The following is a 21,027-nucleotide window of genomic DNA, read 5'->3' on the forward strand; positions in this document are numbered from 1 at the left end:
CCCCCTTCCCCCCCTTCAGACAGACTCTCCTCTAAAGAACATGATGGAAACAGTAATTAAACATTTTTTATTAGCAACTACACATGAAACTGGGGGGTGAAACTTGGACGGGGGCTTGGGTGAGGCGGGAAGGAAAGGACTTGTCAAATTTTGGGGAATGAGAGCCTTCTAGTAGTAGAGCAGTCTGCAGGGGTGGAGTGAGAGTTTTCACGGACTCTGCCGCCCCTCCTTCTTTGGACTTTGGGTGAGGGGGGTATGGGACTTGGTGACGGGGGAGGGTGGTTACAGATAGACTGTAGCGGGGCTCTGTCCTCCTGCCTCCGGTCCTGCAGAACATCCACAAGGCGCCGGAGCGTGTCCGTTTGCTCCCTCATTAGTCCAAGCAGCGTTTGAGTCGCCTGCTGGTCTTCCTGCCGCCACCTCTCCTCCCGTTCCATGTGTGAAATGTGCATTTGGGACAAGTTCTCCCTCCACTGGGTCTGCTGTGCTGCCTGGGCTCGGGAGCAGCCCATAAGTTCAGAGAACATGTCCTCCCGTGTCCTCTTCTTCCTACGCCTAATCTGCGCTAGCCTCTGGGAGTGTGATGCCAGGCTACGTTGGGAGACAGTCGCAGCTGTGGGAATGGGAAAAAGGGAGTGAATTCCTCAGAAAGATAAATTTAGTTGTGAACAAAGAACATAGTCTTTCTCTGTGAACAAGACCATGCACAGCACCTATCACATGCGCACTCAGGACAAGGTCGAATTTTCGGCCTTCGCATTCAGTGCCTGGGGTCTTGCGGTGCAGATCAGAGAAGCGGGGCAGGACACCGGAATTTGTGTAGCAGGCCGACATGGTAAGCCGTAGACTTGTGGCTGCTTAAAACTTTAATAGTTGCACTGGCCTCCTTTCACACTGAAAGCAATGCCAGTCCCTGCTGCCAGCAATCCGGCAAGCATGAACTCTGCCCCTGTCCCACCCCCTCGCAGCTGTCCCAGGGAAAGATCCCTGTATGCTGCCCCTCTCCCGCCTCCACCGCGTGGCTGTAAACCGCCGGTTACAGTTCTGTAAAGGAACGTGCAAGCAGTCCCAATACTAACATTCCCCTACCTAATTCAAAGCAGGTCACCATGAGCGACATCACCCTGATGAGGATCTCAGACACGGAAAAAGAAAGAATGCTTCGGGAAAGCCTGCAGAGACCAGGGCCGTATGCCGCCATGCTCTGCAGGGCAATGATCCCGGAGTACTTGCTTGTCTCCTGGCGCGGAAATGTCTGCTATTACGGAGGACCCAATAAGGCCGCTCTCCCCAGGAACCTGATGCAAAGGCTTTCCAATTACCTCCAGGAGAGCTTCGTGGAGATGTCCATTGAGGATTTCAGCTCTATCCCCGGATATATAGACCGCATTTTACTGTAGCTGCACTGGCAGGGACTAAACAGTAGAGCGGCTTGGGCAGAACAATCATGCTAAACCGGACATTGTTAGATTTTTTTTCAATACTTGCACTGCCCAGGACTGAAACATTAAGCGCCTAGGGCAAACTAATCATGAGAAACCCATTGTTGTTATTGTTAATATTCCTGTTCTGTTAAAAATAAATGTTTAGATGTTTAAAACACTTACTGGCTGATCCTTCCCCTGATTCTGTGTCCGGGTTAACGGCTGGGGACGGTTGGTAGGGGATCTCTGTAAGGGTGATGAAGAGATCCTGGCTGTCGGGGAAATCAGCGTTGTAAGCGCTGTCGACTGCCTCGTCCTCCTCATCTCCTTCCTCATCTTCCCCGTCCGCTAACATGTCCGAGGAACCGGCCATTGACAATATCCCATCCTCAGAGTCCACGGTCAGTGGTGGGGTAGTGGTGGCGGCCGCACCTAGGATGGAATGCAGTGCCTCGTAGAAACGGGATGTCTGGGGCTGGGATCCGGAGCGTCCGTTTGCCTCTTTGGTCTTCTGGTAGCCTTGTCTCAGCTCCTTGATTTTCACGCGGCACTGCGTTGCATCCCGGCTGTATCCTCTCTCTGCCATGGCTTTAGAGATCTTCTCGTAGATCTTTGCATTCCGTCTTTTGGAGCGCAGCTCGGAAAGCACGGACTCATCGCCCCACACAGCGATCAGATCCAAGACTTCCCGATCAGTCCATGCTGGGGCCCTCTTTCTATTCTGAGATTGCACGGCCATCTCTGCTGGAGAGCTCTGCATCGTTGCCAGTGCTGCTGAGCTCGCCACGATGTCCAAACAGGAAATGAGATTCAAACTGCCCAGACAGGAAAAGGAATTCAAATTTTCCCGGGGCTTTTCCTGTGTGGCTGGTCAGAGCATCCGAGCTCGGACTGCTGTCCAGAGCGTCAACAGAGTGGTGCACTGTGGGATAGCTCCCGGAGCTATTAGCGTCGATTTCCATCCACACCTAGCCTAATTCGACATGGCCATGTCGAATTTAGCGCTACTCCCCTCGTTGGGGAGGAGTACAGAAGTCGAATTTAAGAGACCTCTGTGTCGAACTAAATAGCTTCGTGGTGTGGACGGGTGCAGGGTTAATTCGATGTAACGGTGCTAAATTCGACATAAACGCCTAGTGTAGACCAGGCCTCAGCTGAAGGGTTATCTTCACAACCACAATTAACAACTTTTTCAAATGAAACCTGAGATTCTTTAGAAATTGATGACTTAGTCCCTTTCACAAGAACTTCCCACTTGACAACTGTATTTTTTCCAAGCCCTGGAAGAGGACACATGACTGGGATAATTCTGAAATCATGTTTCCAAGTTAACAATAGAAGTCTCTCCTCCTCAACCCAAACTCTGAGGAGACTGCAGGCTGAACTGCCCAATGGCCAGTCTTCTCTCCTCCTGCCTCTCCCATAGCTGTAAGTTCTATCACTCCCAATCAAACATTGCCAGAAGTTGTCGTTTTCTTACTCCTTGCTGACATCTCTATTTATGCTTTTCTGAGTGCTCATCTCTTCTTCTACAATTCCATCACCCAAGTTCTTCCTAAAAATCTGCTGAATGCTGAAACAGATTCTTTCATTCCGGGAAGCTCATACCACCGTTCCTAGATTCCTAGCAGTCTTCCACCCAGCAGCACCCTCCCATTTTTAAAACTCACTACGCACTTGCTCCATATTATCCCTCATGCTACCTCCCCTTGCTTTCTTGCACCACACCCTCTGGTTTTAACAGCCTCCTGTTTCTCCACAGCTGGAGAGGTGCCTTCCTGTTGCTCATGGAGACAGGACTATCTAGAACTCTAAACCCTAAGCAATCAGGACTTCTTGAATCTGTTTATCTCTTTAGCACAAAATTATTCAACCCAAAACTTGCATCGAGGATACTACAAAAAGATACAGTAAATTAACTAATTAATAGGACAGAAGACTGTAAATGGAGAAATGCAACTCCTAATGCTGGACTCTGCTTATCCACCTCATGGAACAAAGTTTAACTTGTGGTGAACATCCCACTACGAAGGCTTCTGGTCAGTTGGATATTACAAGTATATTGGATTAGTTGATTATATGGGTACTCAAATCCTGCAAATTGGGCTCTGCTACAGTGGATCCTACAGGAATCACAGAGTTCTGGATTGAATTCAAGTAGAATTGGTTTATTTGAAACAGCTCTTGCCAGTCTACGAGCCCTTTGGACAGAGCTGCACCCATATTCACCATTCTGAAATACATGGCTGGAACAGCAAACCCCACAAGACGGAACAACTGCTATGAATAATAAGGGAGATAGTTAATCCTGGGATGTGACTGTGTTGCTTCTTAATACTTGACAAAGACTATCTGCTTTCCTACATTAATTCTGTCAATGAGAAGGAATCACTGAAATCAAGACCAAAAGCTTCCCTATTGTGGAGCTGGGGTGGGGAAGAAAACCACCACCAACTGGCAACCAATTATTTGTTTTCTTTTCTTGTAAAATGCTCAGATACCATAGTCCTCATGATGGTGAGGAGAAAGAAGAGACTCTAAAAACAAAGGTCACATACGTCACCAACTTTGCTTACAAGATTTTGAGAGCTATTTTCTCACGGATATTTGAATGACTAGCAGTGCATTAAAGGGAATTATCAATATAATTCCCTACAGTTACTGCAAGAAGTGACTTCTTATGTTAGAAACAGTCTGTGAGTAAATTTTAGCATCAGAAGTAATATCTGCCACAATGTCTGGTGAAACAGCACCTGAGGTGGACATAGCACATTTTTTGGTATTTGCATTTTCAAATGTGTTCAGGTCACTGATAACCCTTCCCCAGCAATCAAATTAAAGTTTCTGCAGCGTTGATTGCTACAAATAATCCTCCCAAACACAAAGAGTAAAGCAAAGAGGAACTGGCCTCCAGCTAAGCTCCTCAGAGAGCAGCCTTTGGGAGTATTAGACACACTAGCAGGTTTGCGAATGAGAGAGGAAAGAGATAATCAGAAATGAATTTCCCATCAGTATGAAATGGGACTTAGTGGCCTGCCAATGCAGACTGACCATTTATTCTAGTGTCTATGACAACTCTGCTTTAAATTTCAAGCTTCTCTCAGCAGTAACTGCTCCCCCATCAAGCTGTAATGGCCAGAGAAACTGGTTTTTGCATAATCTCAAAAGGGTGGTGGGAGGGAAAGAGGACAAAGCAGCCAGACACACAGGGAGAACAGGGGGGAAAAACAGGAAAGTCAGCAGAAGGTTCTGCTGAGAACTCATGCCAATATCCGAGTGCACAATGTGGCCACAGAGAAGTGGCATGCAGTAATCAGAGATGCTGCTGTTACATGCTACCCTAAGAGAGGAGGCCTACCTAGCAATCAGTACTGCATCTGAGCAATGGGGAGTGAAATTATAGAGCAAACTGCCATGTGATGCCACAAACTATTCCACTCCGCCAGCTGTAACAAGTATTCAGTCCCAAAAACATGTCAGATGCTCATCTGTCATTAGCTTCCAAGCCTGCCAGCAGTTGAACAAGAGTCAGCAGTGGAAGGCAGTTCCGGACTACTTTCTTTCACAGGGGTCTATTCTCCCCACAAGTCAGAGGATGTGTGGTTAAAACCCACATGCATAGGAAAAAACATTCCCTAACAGCTCATTAGGTACTGAAAGGTCAGTCCAGTCCTCCCCTTTGCCTGCCATCACACAAAAAACTTCCCTGAAGCTGGATCCACACTCATTTGAAGGTTTGCCCAATCAGGTAACTGCCCTGAAGATGTATGAACGTCAGTAAACACTGGGGCCCACCTCAATCACCAAATCTGGATGTTAATAAGGGGAATCCTGTAGCATTATGAGAGAGAGGCAGAGCTGAAGGAGTAGGTCTAGGAAAACATGGGGTAAGGATATGCCTTGGAGACCCTAAAATTGTTGATCTGCTCCTAGAAACTTAAATGCAGTTCTAATAGAAAAGTGGGTCCAGAAGTAGCATTGTGCTGATTGTCTCTCAAGGACTCCCTATCTAGTTTGCTCAGTTTACAAGCGAGTTTTTCTTTTTTAAAAGCTGCCAGCCCTGCAAACCCACCGTGGAATCTGAAAGCCAAGCTGTTCTTTTTTCTGGCTCATGCATCACCACACCACCACTCATTGCTTTCAAGGGGATTGCACAGGTGTGAGTCAGAATTTGGATCTTCATTTGGGACTTAGTTATCAGTTCTGATGACGATGAGCAAGCCAGAAAAGAATCCAGCTCACTCTCCCATAGCTGGGTCGGCACTACATGGTTAATAGGAATCGAACTGTGCAGAAGTGAACTAAAGCAAGCCGATATGACCCAATACAAACAGGAAAATCTGTTGAGTGAAAAGCTGGCCTTTCCACACAGCCACTTTTTAGAGAAGAACTCTAATGTTTTCATTCGTTTTAACTGAAAAACAAGTTTTAAACAAAAATGGTCATCTGTATGAGACTTTATTGGTCCTTGACTAAGCATACACACAGAACTCATATTTAAATAAAATTTTAGAATAGTAGTGACAAAAGAAAGTCAATATAGTACAATTAAAACCATTGTCACAGAAGTTTAAGTCTCAGAATATAGGACTACTGACACTATCTGCAGAAAATAAAGCTCAACAGTAAGTTTCAGGTTCTTGGTATGTAGAGGTACACCAAAACCGAGATCCGCTACTTAAATAATGGAAGCTCTTTGTTGCAGCTGCAGGGGAAATAGGTGGATTAGAAGCAGTGAAACATTCACTTGAGCTCTTGACTTTTGCTTTTAAGGTTCACTAATTTTGGCAAGGACCCAAGGTTACTAGTGACTGCTGCATAGAGCTGCTAGCTTCAGACATGCAGGTAAAGTTTAGATTATTCAGATAATCCAGAAGTATCATCTTGGATTCTCAGATATTACAATTACACATGGGGAAAGGATGGATCAGGGGACTGGTAACAAGATACAATCTTTCATCTTTAGGTCTTTGATTCCCATTTGGCCCAGATCTGGATCTTAGATCATTAGCATCTGAAAGTTGTTAAATGAGTAGGTCTCAACCCTTTCCCAGCAGATGAGAGTCCACAGCACAATTACCACCTAATTCAGCATTTTTGGCAATCTCAGGAGACAGACCAGTGACTGAATGGGCCAGGGAGACAATTCCTCTTTGAGCCCAAGAGCAGGCCTCTCCCGATCGGGATTTAGATGCATTACCTGGGCATGAGGGCAGCATGGAGGAAGCTTGCTCTGTCATTTTCCATGAAGAACCAGAGTTACGGATAAAATGTAAGATGTCTCCAGGGCTCTTAATCTAGCACTTTCTAACATCACTAAATTGACTTAAAATACATGTTTTCCAGTCAACACATTTTCAATTGGCTTTCTGAATAACTGCTGCATTCCTAGCTGTGTCATATATTACCAAAAATATGCATCCAAGTCTCATGGCATTGCTACACAAATGCCTCCCCAAAGCTACAAGCCAATTTCTGCAAATGGTGCACGTCTGCTAAGGCAGGCACCACTCACTACCTCATTCCAAAATTGAGGCAGTGCTAATAGGAATAGCATGTTTTCTTCCCCTCCCTCATGCTACCCTCCGCTAGCCACCAGAGGGGGCGTGTGTTTGCTACCATAATAAAACATTCACGGGGCCCTTATGAAGCCTCAAATCTCACATTGGTATATTTTCATCATATAGCAGAACATTGTAACTGGAGTAAGCAGTTTTTGAAATGACTTATTCCTGAAGTCGGAGCACGTTTTGAGCCTCTTTTTCTGTTAACTGTTATACCTCATTTGCAACTGAGACCAATAAACCTTCCCACCCATCCTTAAATATACATTACTCTTTCTAGCAGAGTTCCTAAACTATATTTTATTAGTGAAACAAAGAAGCAGCTCTAACCCTTTTCTGAACAGCTCAGCTGCTCTTTCAGTTTCAACTCATGCCTAGATAACTATATCACAGCAGAGAGTGCCTCCACCCTTCTGCCACACTTGGGGAATACTAGAAAGATAAGTCTTTTCTTAATTATTAAATGTAAATAGCTCATTAAATATAATCCAATTACTTTAATTGTAAGAAAAGGAAGTAATTACAATATGTACATGTATTCTTGCCTGAAATGATTTAATATCTTAAATTAATCTTTCCAGCATTAATATTTTAAGTTAACCTTTGACATTAGAAAATTTGAGGGAGTTGATGTCTTAAATGTTAGTTTATGAATATCTGTGGGGATTTCAGTCATAAGCAATTTTAGAGGAAAGAGCTAATGATTTCTACATAGAGTCAAAATAAGATGCAGATCCCTTGCAATTACAAAAGGAACAGGATATGGTGTCAAAAGTCAGAGATGGAAAAGAACTGTAAAGGGAGCCATTCAAAAACCCAGCATTTTGCTACTCTGCAGTAGGGCCCCGATCCTGAAAACATGCACATGCTTATGTTTACTACTGCAAGGAGTCCCACTGAATCTTTCTCCAGACTAACAGTACACACGGGGTAGGGGGCTCTAATTGGGTGAGTTTACAACTTGAACCAGGCCAGTAATAACACGGGTTCCATCACCTCCCTTGGGAGACTATTCTTGAAGTGAAAAATTCCCGCAGCAGGGAGTTCTAGCTTACGTTTTGTACCAGCACCCAGGCCAACCTGTCCTTGGTTTATTCTCATTCCTACTCCACCCATTGCACCATGCCAGACCATTCTTCCCTCACCTTGGTGTTCACACTTTTCAGATGCTCAGTCCTGAATACCTGGTCAAGCTTTGTTTTGTTCTTTCCTCATCTATAGGAGGGCTAAGTCGTTCTCAACCTCACTGATTTATATATTACAACAGTATCTTCAGAATGGGGGAGAAGTGGAGTTAGCCACCCCACACTCACCCCACGGTGACAGCTAGTTTAAAATAATGAAATGCACTGTACAGGAGCTCCTTAAGATCAAAAGCTCGTCTCTCTCACCAACAGAAGTTGGTCTAATAAAAGTTATTACCTCACCCACCTTGTCTCTCAAATACACTGGGCACATTTAGATTAGATCACAATTATAAGGAGACTTTCATATTCAGACAACGCAAAGAGATTTAGAAAGCAATACATTAGTAATAGGTTTGGCAGATTTCAATTTTTATTTTTATTTTTGTAATTATGACAGATACCTATGTTTATTTTTAAGCATTTTTAAATGTATCCATTTAAATGTTTACAGTTGCAGGAAAGTGGGGGTCAGACAGTTATTTAGTGACAGTGGACATTGGAATTTAAAAGCTTTATAACTGTAACAAATTGTCAACATCATATGTCAAGTAAATATCCTTAAATCAGCCTCTAATAAGTTATCAAGCAGCATTTTTCTTACTTTGCCTATCTGTAAATTTCGATGATCATCCATGGAAATATTTCTTCAGGGGTTTGTGTATGGTGAAACTGATATTTATTGACATTCACCAATAAAAATCTAATCTTCCCAAGCCTAGTGACAGTGCAGCAACCATTACGTGCTTAGTAATCTCTCTCAAGCCTGGACATCAGAACTGTTTATTGTGAAAGGCAGTGATGGGATGCTGGGCAGGATACCAGGGTAAAGGTTTCTTTACTCTTTTTGTAAAGAGCTAATCTCTTTAGCAGCCAGAAGAGAATGCTAGAAGGAACCAGGATTTAACCCCTTCTCCACTGGACAAAAACAGTGCCTACAGACCTTGTATGATTCAGCAGCAGCCAGACTGAGGCCTTGTCCTCACTACATAAAAAAATTTCACTCAAGTCAAAATCCAAGGCAAAGCAGTTTGTAGTTTTCACATGATTTTGCAAGTCAAGTTGAGTAGTCTCTAACTCAACCTCACCAACTACGAACTGCCTTGTCTTCCCTTGAGTTAAGAGCACACCTTTTTCTGTAGGGAAGGCAAGGCCTGAGGTAGGAGAGAGAGCAGTCCCCTGGTTAAACTGCTGGCAGGGTATTCTCAATGAAGAGACCTTGATTCTGGAATTCATTTTCTCCCTTGGCCTTCCAAAGACCTGATTTAATGGACTTTAGAGCATGCTAGCAAGACCCCAGTTGTTTTAACCAGGCTTTCTTGATTTGGGAAGATGGGCTTCAGTGGTAGATGACTGTGGAATCGTCTGCAAGCAACGGGGCAATATTTTTTTGTTTTAACTGTAATTTAATTTTTGCATGTGCTGAAGCTGTCAATTCGGACACTTAAGATATTTAAATAAAGCGCAACCCTCCGCCCTGAGTTCTGCACCATTAAAAAAATAGTTCGGACTCTTAAGGGGTAAAGCGTTTGAAACCATGATTTCACAGAACTGATATTTTCATGAGGAAGAGAGAATAGATTGTATTAGGGTTGTTACTGATCCAAGTCTTTAGATACAAGATGCTCACGGCTCACCACATGTTCCAGCATTTAAAGCTGCTTTATGAAAACCTCTCGTGTAAAGCCAGACCCTAGAAGCAACGTCCTTGACACAAGACTGAATTCTCAATAGAGACCAAAATACTACTTTGTACAAATCGGTTGATTACATGTTTTATAATTTAGCTTCTAAAGGGGAAGTGGTCAGTTCTTTTATGATGTCCGAGACAGAAGATAAAGCTGTATTTATAGTTACAGTGTTTTCCTCCAGCAGAGGCTGATCAGATGCTGCTGGTATTGAAAGGACAGGATTGGGGGGCGGGGGTGTCGTTCTCTCTTCTATTTGCAGCTGTAAAACCAAAGGCATAAGAATGTGGGTTTTCCCTTACTATGCACAAAAGCAGGGTGCATGCAAAGGGGACTCTCACTTCTGCTCTGGCAGCGCCAGCAACTCAACACTATTTGCTCGTCTAGGGGTAGATGTGGAACTTTTACCCATTCATTCAACCCGGGTTGCCATTTCCCCTCCCTACCAATTAAGTCCTATTTTCTGCACTCCATGCATGAATTGCAGCTATACCAATCCATCAGACATTGTGGCGGATAGCCTCCTCTGAATGCCACTTAAGCCTCCCGGTGAAGAGCTGGTTGAAAGCAAAGCCTCACTCATTCCTCCAAGCAAAAGAAAAGAACTTAGCTACACAGAGACTTGAAGCAAGACTCTAAAAAAAGAAGAAAAAAGGAAGGCTCTGAAAGAGGAAACACAAGAAATGAAACATACTCTGTCCTGTTCTGGTAATATAGTAGGCCAACAAATGCTTAGCAAAACTATACTGCGTATGAACAATTAATGCAAACCTGCTGTGAAAAAAAGTGACATCAACCCACTGGCTGTCACAAACCGAACCAATATTCCTATTAGAAATTCTAAACAGTCCAGTCACGGAGGAGTCAGGACCAAAATACTATTGTGTTTTCCCACTACACAGTATCTTAGTAGGATAGGATGGGGCAGGGAATACTGTTCTCCCTCCAGCACGTCTTCTATCTAGGTACTCGGAGCATGCTCACCTAAGTCACCTTCACCAATGGAGCTTTTGCTAGGCATCACAAAGAGGCACAGCTCATCCTTCCCATAACAATCTTTCTCATCTTGCTTTACAAAAAGGAAGGTAAGAACGCTTAATCCAGCTCTACAGAAGGGGAAACTGGGGCGCAGAACAGTTAAGTGACTTGTCTGAATCATATGGAGTGTTAGTGGCTGAGCTGCACACAGAACCTTGGTTCCAGGCCTTTGCCCTAGCCATCTGTCCTGAAATAAGGACATTTCCACCACAAGTCAATTTGTACTGGGAAAAAAAAAAGAAAAGAAAAGAAAAAAGGAAGGTCTTCATTTCATGAAGGAATTGTTCAAACGGATACACTGCAATCCAGCAGGGAAATAACATGTTTTCCCACACTAAAGCAGGCCTTTTCAAGAAGAAAAGTATCTATCTATATCAAACAGCATAAAATAGAAGGAAAAGAGCAACTATCGCTAAATGTTTTCCAATGAAAACCAAATAAACCAGAGTGCATTTATATTCTTACAGCAACTTTAAGAATTGATTCACTTTAGCAAGAAACTCCTTTATACATGTTCCATCCCATTCTCTATTGTGTGCTATCTCGAAGAGCGATAGTGGATAACCTTCAAAAGAACAGGTCACACATGATCTCAGAACAACAGTCTAGTAGGTGGCCTCAGGGCAGATCTCACATACAGACGGGGCAGAACAATGTAGGCCTTCAATAATGAAGCAATCATTTATAAGCACCTTTTATCTGTTTATTGCCAAGAGCTTTACAATGCTATGTAATTCACTACTAATCTTGAACACAGGTTCAAGGATTTTGGGTTAAAAATAAGACTGCACAGAATAGCAGGAAGGGCTGCACAGAATTCCTGAAAGGAATGGCATAGGTTACACCCCATCTTATTTGCAGAAGCAGCAATGCAAGTGGAGATGGAGGGTGTAGCACAGAACCACCCAGGCCATCCGAGTGGAGAATTAAATCACTTGGATCTAAATCCCCTATGTAAGAGATGTGATGTCATTGAATATGCACAGCCAATCAGAAAGCAGGGATAACAGACTAACAAGCACAAGAAAAAAATGTCAAGAAGAGCAAAAGATTCTGTGAGTCAGTGTCTGTTGTCTGCTCTCTCTGTCCTCCAGGACTCACTGCACCCAACCCTAAAGCATCCTCTTCCTGTAAGGGCATGCACCAGGCCTCCTCTGAAAATGGGCAAGATGCTATCAATCAGGGAGGGAAGTTCCAGGTCACTTGGAGATGTCAAAGCCAAGTTAGAAGTACCTTCCAGACCAGGGGGAGTCTAGGTGTGGGAAGTATGGCCTAGTGTAGAGAATACTGGATTGGGCTCAGGAGACATGGGGTCTATTCCTGGATTTTGCACTGACATGCTGGGTGAACCTGGGAAAGTCACTCTGCTGCCCCGTGCCTCAGTTTCTCCATTTGTAAAAAAGACAATTATGATAATGATCTCCTTTGTAAAGCACTTCGAGATCTACTGATGAAAAGCACTATATAGAAAGAACTACGTGTTATTAGGTTCATCTTGCATATCTGCAAATACCAGTTTCTGCTATCTACCCTAATATTAGCAAAGACTCCAGAGTCTCTTACAGAAAAACCCCTCAGCAAATTCCTCAGTTAGGACATGCACGGGGAAAGTCTGTGCTCCAATGCCTCAATCAATGGGCTTCACTACAATTTCAAGAATTAGAGGTGGGACCTTGGAACTATTTTTTAGCTTTATTACTACAAATGTGAGTTTTGCATTTGCATGTGATTAACACTATGTGCAGCCTATGGACTGTGCATCTGAACAAAACAGAGCCCAAGCTCATATTTCAGCTTTGCTGGGAGGAGGAAAAAGGGAAGAGAGTACTCTTTCACTCTCCACTCCGCCCCGCCAATGAAAAAACTAGGAAGTTCCCAACGAAATACAAATCTTGTCTAAATCTGGGTGAGGCCACCATCCTGTAAACATCTAGACAAAGCCCTTATGAGCCTCCCCTATATGCTATCATATGTAGGAGACTCGATATAGCCACTCCCAAAAAAGAGAAAATACAGTATGCAATTTTTTTTCTTTATCACGCAGAGTTGCAGTGAGAGGAAGTGAACTTCACCAGGGTAGTTCTGTTCTGAGCACTCATTTGCTTATGAACCATCAACAGTTCCTACATAGAACTTTTACTATTCAGTTTTCACCTAAATATCTATCTAGGCACTTATAATGTGCATGCTGTGGTGTCTAAGACACTGATCCTGCAAATATTTATTATTAGGCATGGTATTGCTCATAGTACCAAGCACTATTAAAAACAAGGGTATTGCTCAAAGTAGAAAGCACCATGCCCTAAGCACCTACTTTCCTGGAGAACAGTTGCATTTTGTCCATATAACTAAAGATTTAAGGCAATGAAGGGGACAAAGACTTTTATAGATGTTATGTGCAAAGGGCAACAATATTAGGCCTTTGGTGTGTCATGCTATCCCCCCCCCCCAAAAAAAAAAGTTAGGTGTAGTTCTTAGACTTGCTACTTGAGGGACAAGCTACAGATTTTACTTCTAGTTTTTCTACTGTGTGTTTTGCACACCTAGAGCATTCTTACAGGCACTACACAAGACAAAAAATAAATGCTGAGCCTTTGGCCAGAGCATCTCTTTGGCCAGTTTTAGCCCTCAAGAAAATACCTTCGCTTTTAGCACTCTTACATATAGAGACACCAGAAAGGGTAAAAACTTTAACCTGAACCATGCAAACAAGAGACAGGAAAACACTTATAAGATCTTTCTAGTCCATTCACTTTCTGGTCTGTGCAGGACTGTTCCTTACCTAGTGTTCCACTGTATTTTGCCCAGTCCTCAGTACCTGTGTTATGTCTAATTAAAAACATAACGGAAACCTTAGTTTGAAAGAAGAAGATACTAAATTAAGTCCAAAAGGCCTATTTGAAAAGGATACTAGAATGATTAAAGTCAAGCCTTTTATGTTGTAAATCTGCCTACTGTACAAGAAGCTGTCAATCAAAACCTTTCCTAACTTTTGTGGCAGGACTAACCCCAATGGATTTCCCGTTTTTCTCCCTGGGATTTGGGTGAGGGGTCAACAGAGCTGGACTTACCGACATAACTGGATTTAAACAGTGCAAACTTCAGAAGACTTAACCTGCTCACTCACCCACACCACACATCTACCTAAGCTTTGAATTAATGAATTAATTCCATCTAAACCAAGCCCTGAAGAATCAGTCACATTTAAAATATGCCAGAAACCTGGTTTGGTATTTATACATAAGATTTTTTTTTAATGATATTTGTCAACAAATGAATCATTGATCACAAGAAATGTTCTGAACTGTAAGCTTAAAACAACTACACTGTTTATCTATTTGGTATGCAATACAATTCCTAGTGAAGTTGGTATAACATTCTGCTTAACAGAATGTGATCAGTAACTCATTCCTACAGTCTCCAATACTGACAGCTCTGCATCTCTCGACAGTTCCATGTCTCTTTCCTTACTAAGGGCATGTCTACACTACAAACTTAAATTGACTTAAGTTTGTAGCGTAAAGTCAACATACAGCCCCCATAGTAATTAAGTCAGTTATGCATGTCCACACCACACTCCTTGTGACAGTGGAGTGCGTCCTCACTAGCAGCGACTGCATCACTGTAGAGAGCAGTGCACTGTGGGTAGCTATCCCATAATACAACTCGACAGTCACTAGTTTGTTTTATTTTTAAATGTAGCATTCCAGATAAAGTAGCACATTTTGTATTAGTTCTACTACCTATAGCAGAGGTGGGCAAACTACAGCCCAGGGGCCACATCCAGCCCTTCAGACTTTTTAATATGGCCCTCCAGCTCCCAGCGGGGAGCGGGCTCGCCCCACTCGGTGCATGCTGTGACTCCGCACAGCTTCCGGAAGCAGCGGCAAGTCCCCCCTCCGGCTCCTACATGTAGGGGCAGCCAGGGGACTCCACACACTGCCCCTGCCCCAGCGCCGCCTCCGCAGCTCCCACTGGCCACGAACCACGGCCAATGGGAGCTGCAGGGGTGGCGCCTGCAGACAGGGCAGCATGCAGAGCCACCTGGCTGTGCCTCCACGTAGGAGCCGGAGGAGAGACTGCTGCTGCTTCTGGGAGCTTCTTGAGGTAAATGCCATCTGGAGCCTGCACCCCTGCCCTCCTCCCATGCCCCAACTCCCTGCCCCACCCTAAAGCCCCCTCCCGCACCGCCAGCCAGAGCCCTCACCCCCTCCCACACCCCAACCCCCAATTTTGTGAGCATTCATGACCCGCCATTCAATTTCCATATCCAGATGTGGCCCTTGGGCCAAAAAGTTTGCCCACCCCTGGCCTATAGCCTGCCTTATTCCAGCTGTCTTCAATTCTTATTCTCTCATCTCTTTCCATTATTATGGGTTGTATTATACACACTTATGGAAATCAGGGCTTGAAAAGTTCACCAGAAAGCTACTAGGCAAAACCAAAATGAAAGGCTGGTGGAGGTCCACCAGCCTGGTAAAGGGACAACACAGCTTTCCCAAACAACAGCTGAGTTGTCGGTTTCACTGCTGCTCAGAGGGTTCTAAAGAAAAATAGTGAAACCAACCACGGTCTTGTTAATTTTACCCTCCAGCTGCCTGGAAAGAGTCTGGCCAGCAGCAGAAGTACTAGAACCATCTGTTTGCAAACTCAGGAAGTGGACAATAAAAACGTTGACATTCAGTTCTTCCTTGGAAGGTTATCTTCTTGGAACCCACATCCATTCAGTGTGGCATTCTGTTCCCATCGAGCGCTGGCTGGGCTACATATTGAGGCTGATGATCCTGCTACAGCTTTGACTTAGAGGGTCTTTTAGCCTAAGTAGTAGAGGCTCGTGTTTTAAGATCCAGAGGTCAATCACTGCTGCTGACAACCCACCCAGGGGAGTGGCATTACAAGTGATGGTTTGCATGAGGATTTGAACGGGGTGGACTTGTTGTGAAGCTTGGAAGGAGCTTCCCCAAACCAGGGTTTAACATTTTTTTTTAAGTTAAAAATATAAAAGCATCAATTCTGCAGTTGTGCCTGGCCTACCTTCACCAGCCAGATACAGCTTTGCACTTACTCATGAGTCAGTGAATGGATTTTCAAAGTCATGCTATTATTGTCTATTTTTTAAATTTGTAAATATTATGCAAGTCTGTAAAAGATTTTAGCAATACATTTTTACAAGAGGCCTGATATAAAGTTTAACCAAAATATAAGACAAAACCTCACAAAAGCGTCAAAATAAAAGAAATTGATACAGAAATTCTACTGAACAGTAAGTCACAACAATGGACATTTTTGTTCCAGTGGCTTTTAATAGCAACCGGCTCTGAAGCCATGTAAAGCTGGTGCAAGAAATTCATGGCTATTTTCCTTCCTCATTTGACAATTGGTTTGTGTGTGGGTGCACTCTGTTCCCCATAAAGCAACACAGCTTGTCTCAGTTCTACTGCAACACGCCACCCTCATTTTCTGCTGGTCTCCCATATTTTTCACTTTCAACTTTTCCTTCTCACAGGACTGCCCACTCTTCTGGGTGCTTTACAAATGAAAGGATCACAGGGGGGTTAAAAACTATAGCGCCCTCTACACCAAGAATGTTTTCTAAGAGTTCCCCACCATTGACAGTATCAGTTCTGCTCCACTCATGTTTGCCGTGTTGGATGCCTTAAAGTAGACAGGTTTCAGTGGTAGCCGTGTTAGTCTGTATCAGCAAAAAAAAAAACGAGGAGTCCTTGTGGCACCTTAGAGACTAACAAATTTATTTGGGCATAAGCTTTCGTCAGCTTATGTACATCTGATGAAGTGGGCTCTAGCCCACGAAAGCTTATGCCCAAATAAATGTGTTCGTCTCTAAGGTGCCACAAGGACTCCTCGTTTTTTGTTGTTGTTGTTTTTTTAAAGTAGACAGGCTGGCAACATTTTTAACACCACATTGATCAGACCTGCTCTTAGAATTACACGATATTAAGAATGCCGATTGCCCCATCTGTGCTAGGACTTCCAGTGCTGCTAACACAGAGGGGAATTGAATCAGTGTTGGCACCCATGCAAACTTTTAGAAAATGTCCCTATTTTAGACAGGGCCTTTAGGCCAAATTGTGACTAGTATGGGGAACTGTTGTAACTGCCATGGTCCAAAAGGTAAAATACTGTTCATATCCTGAAGCAGCAGCTTTAGTGCAGGCCTACATGCTAATTCGGAACAACTTGAAGAATATCCCCAGGCACTCTGTTCCCCTTGAAAGGGGAACTAAACTGTGTGGAGGTTACAGCTAGTCAGCTACCCCACCATATTCAGCTACATCCTCCTAAGTCTCCTCTCATAGAGGCCCTGAGGAATCATATTGAAGATATTTTCCACCATGCATTGCAGCAAACCCAGGGTCACGCCCCAATCTGTTTCAAGCAGTAGGTGTATATCACACAGTACACCACTAATTGGGAGTATATTTGTACACATTCTCACACCCACACATGTGTGTGTGTGAGATAGGGAAAGAGGGGAGAAGAATCAATTCTTCCACCACCAAAATGCAGCCACCTCTGGGGTGAGAAGGCAGCAAATCAGGCAGATAACAGTTTCATACCAATACTCCACAATTCCACTCACAAAAAAATCACACCAACCAAAACAGCCAGCTACACAAACAGGCAAAACTTTTCACACAAGCAGGCAGGCACATTCACAAGTTTTGCGAGCACTTTTGGGGGGGGGGGGCTCTTTGAAAACCCAGCAGCAAAGCATAGCACAACCCTGCAAAGAAAAAAAACAAAACAAAACTTCCACCCAAGCCATAAAAGCAAAAACCCAAGTCCGTCCCCAGACCTTCTATCACCCCATTATCTAAGCACTTCCCATGCAAATCAGATCTACATAGCAGGGACCCTAATGGGCTTCATGGGGTTTTGTGCTCTTTGCCCTTCCCTGGTTATAGGGGAGACAGCAACGCCCTTTAAAAGCTTGGCAGCTGGGCGCCCCCCAGCACAGGGCTGCCCCCCCCCCCATAGGCGCCCATGAATTTGGCAGCCACTATTAGGGAGACCCTGTGAAAGAGTCACCCCAAGGCGGGGGGGAAGGCAGCCAGGCTCCCCCCTCCGAGCGGGCAGGCCGCGCCCGCACCCCCAGGCCAGGCCAGGCCGGGGGGGGGGGGGGAGAACGGGCCCTGGGGAGGCTCCGGCTGAGCAGCGGCACCCAGGGCTCACTATGTGGCAGGAAGCAGGGCCCGCCCCACCCGCTCGGCTCCCTATTTGGCCGGGGCCTGACTGCTGCCCCCAGGCCAAAGGGCCAGCTGGGGAGATGGTCGTCGCTGCCTACGCGCCCGCTCACTCACCCCGCTAGGCGGCCTCGCTTTCTTCGCCGGCTCCCTCCACTCACCACCACCGGGGCGGGCCGCCCCTACCGTCCGTCCGCCATTCCACAACTCCCCCCCTGCCCTGACTGAAAGTCGCCCCGCCTCCCCAACCGCCGGTCCGCGGCCCAATTGGCTCCCCACCTCGGCCCCCCGGTAGCTGATTGGTTCTCCCGCCGCGCCCGTCAAACTTGCTACGCAACTTGTGTACGCTCCCAGCGCAGCACCAGGACCCCGCCCAAGCAAGCCCCGCAAAGAGAGTCAATAAGGTGGAACGTGCCATATGAGCGCTGGGGGGGGGGGGCACCATTGGATTACACTGAACAAGATTTCCTGAAGGTCAATCAAATGTTTTGAATTAATACGATACTTTAAAGATATTTCACGGTGATTAAGAGCGATCGGAAAAGATTGTGCTTCCTGATTATTTTGCGAAACGCTTGGCCCTCCCCTTCCTGGACTCCTCCTCCTATGACTGCACTTGGTCTTTGCCCTTCTTCTCTATGGTGTGAGGCCCTCCAAGGAAGGTTCCACCTGGGGGAGCGGGTGGGGGTGGAGTTGTCACATCAGCATGACTGGCCCACTTGAGAAATAGAAAGGGGGGGGGGGGGAGTAGGAGATTCCAGCAGGGGGCAGGACCTTAGAGAGGGCAGAGGAGGGGGGAGGGCAGTAGTGTAGCAGTGGGTAAACTGAGGCCACGTTTCATTGGGGGAATATGGAGCTTAGGTTAGGTTAGTTTACCCACTTCATTTTTTCACACTACACCACCGATGGGGAGGACAGGGACAGACGGAGGATGGCAAAGGCTGGGAATGGCTGCTGTCCTGCGTGGGAGCCTCCCTTCTGCCCACGGCCTGGCGAGGGCCCTGCAGATGGAGAGAGCGAAGGCCCGGGCTGAGATAGGGACCAGTCGGAGATGGGGAGGACAAGGGAGACTGTCGCAATGAGGAGATCGTGGGCAGAAGTAGCAATGGGGAAGGGGCTGGCAGAGATGATGGATAAGGAGGTGGCCCTGGCAGAGATGGGGAAGGCCCTACAATCGATGGCGAGGAAGCAGGAAGCGTTGGGGGGCGGGCCCACCAAAAAATGGAGGAGGACCTGCGGGAGCTAGAGAGGGTTTAGGAGAAGACAGACGTGGTGGTAATAGGGATGGCCATACAAGAGAGGGAAAGGAGCTCGCCTCTGGCACAAATGGAGATGGCCCTCCAGGGAGTGTGGGGGAGGCAGGGAAGGAGTTACAAGAATTAGAGGGGACCCTGGTGGAAGGGGGAATGCAGGGAATGCCATAAAGGAGGAGGCCTGGTGATGATGGGACAGGCCATGGCAAAGATAGAGAGGAGCCTGCAGGATTTTGGGAGAGCTGAGATAGTCACGGGGAAGGCTGGGAAGGAGGTGACAGCTTTAGTTTGGTGGCCATCTGCCTCCTCCATCGCCCTCCCCCCTCCCCCGGGGGAGCTTGCTCCAGCTCCCTCCCACCAGGCTGTGCTGTGGAAGAGCAGGGATATAGAGTTAGAGAGAGTTTAGGTTGTGTTGCTACTAAACAGAAGAAATGTCAGGAAATAGAAATATTTTGTAGAGGGAAGGAAGCCATTTTTAAAATGACATCCTGTATCCAGGTGGCATGGTGCATCCCGTATCCACAGCGACCAGGTGTTTGGGGAGCTCTCTCTATGCTGCATTATTGGCATTTTTTGGGGGTGTGCAAGGCAAAACTTTTTGTTAAACCAGTTTGGAGACCCTAGCTCGACAGATTGTGCAAAGAAACTCAATACATGTGATCTAGTCCAGCTTTTGGCCCTGGTCCTGCAGGCTGATCCATGTGGATGAAGCCACGCTGACTTCAAGCCAATTTGCTTGCAGGCACAGAGGTCTGTCTGTGTGCATCTGATAGCAGGATTGGGGGCTTAGTCTCAGTTTCTAGCAGTTTCTATTTCATTGGTGTCGGGAGATTTTCTCTCTCCAGTAAGGCCCAGGAATTCATTTGTAATACTCCGCTAGTGGCAGAGGCAGCAAAGTCAAGTTTGGCATCCTCTGGAAAGAACTAAATGAATCACCTGATTATAATATAATCTGTGAGTTGGGAAAAAACCAATTTATACAGTAAAGAGTTACCAATATAAGAACTGAAAGGAAGTAGACAACATAAGTAAGCTGTAAGCCTTACAGAAGCAGATGTGTTCACGGGCCCCAACCGTGCAAAGACTTATGCATGGTCATCTTTTCACACAGGAGCAGTCCCAGTAGAGCCAATGGGCATAAGTCATTAAAGAATCGGGGTCTGAGTGGAGGAACCACCGGACTGGGACGCAGGAGGCCTAGGATTCTATTCCCATGCTGCCACTGGCCTGCTGGGAGGCCTTGAGCAAGTCACTGCTTCTCCCTGTGCCTCCGCCCCTCCCCAAATCTGTCAAATGGGGACAATGATACTGATGGCGTTGGCACAGCACTTTGAGATCTAGTGATGATGCACTATATGAAGGAGGCAGTAATAGTGCGTGAAGATGTGCATCGCTACTTGAAACACTGATATCCCCTTCTCGGTTCAGAAATGGCATCCCCAAAGGGCAGAGGAGAAATGGGAACCAACAGCTTCCATCCATGTCACAAACTGCAGGTGTGAATGGTTGGATCAGAATTTAAAATATACACAATAGATGCACCATAGTACAGTACTTAACTCTTCTGCCCATTCACTCATTGCAATTTTTTCCTGGCGTACAATTTTATTTTCTTCACTGACTGCTTATAGACTCAACGTTTACACTTAAAATACATAACTAGCTGGAAGG

General features: G+C 45.5%; 1 protein-coding gene across 1 annotated transcript in view; it reads right to left on the minus strand.

Annotated features, from left to right (window-relative positions):
• WASF2 (WASP family member 2) overlaps window positions 1–18,311 on the minus strand; it is a 40,891-nt gene extending 22,580 nt beyond the window's left edge. The window contains exon 1 of the mRNA XM_065421736.1: window positions 18,221–18,311. The gene's annotated coding sequence lies outside the window, so the exon portion shown is untranslated. The remainder of the gene's footprint in view (window positions 1–18,220) is intronic.
• Window positions 18,312–21,027: the final 2,716 nt, after the last annotated feature.

The sequence above is a fragment of the Emys orbicularis genome, chromosome 23 (genome assembly GCF_028017835.1).
Source record: "Emys orbicularis isolate rEmyOrb1 chromosome 23, rEmyOrb1.hap1, whole genome shotgun sequence".
Lineage (NCBI taxonomy): Eukaryota > Metazoa > Chordata > Testudines > Emydidae > Emys > Emys orbicularis.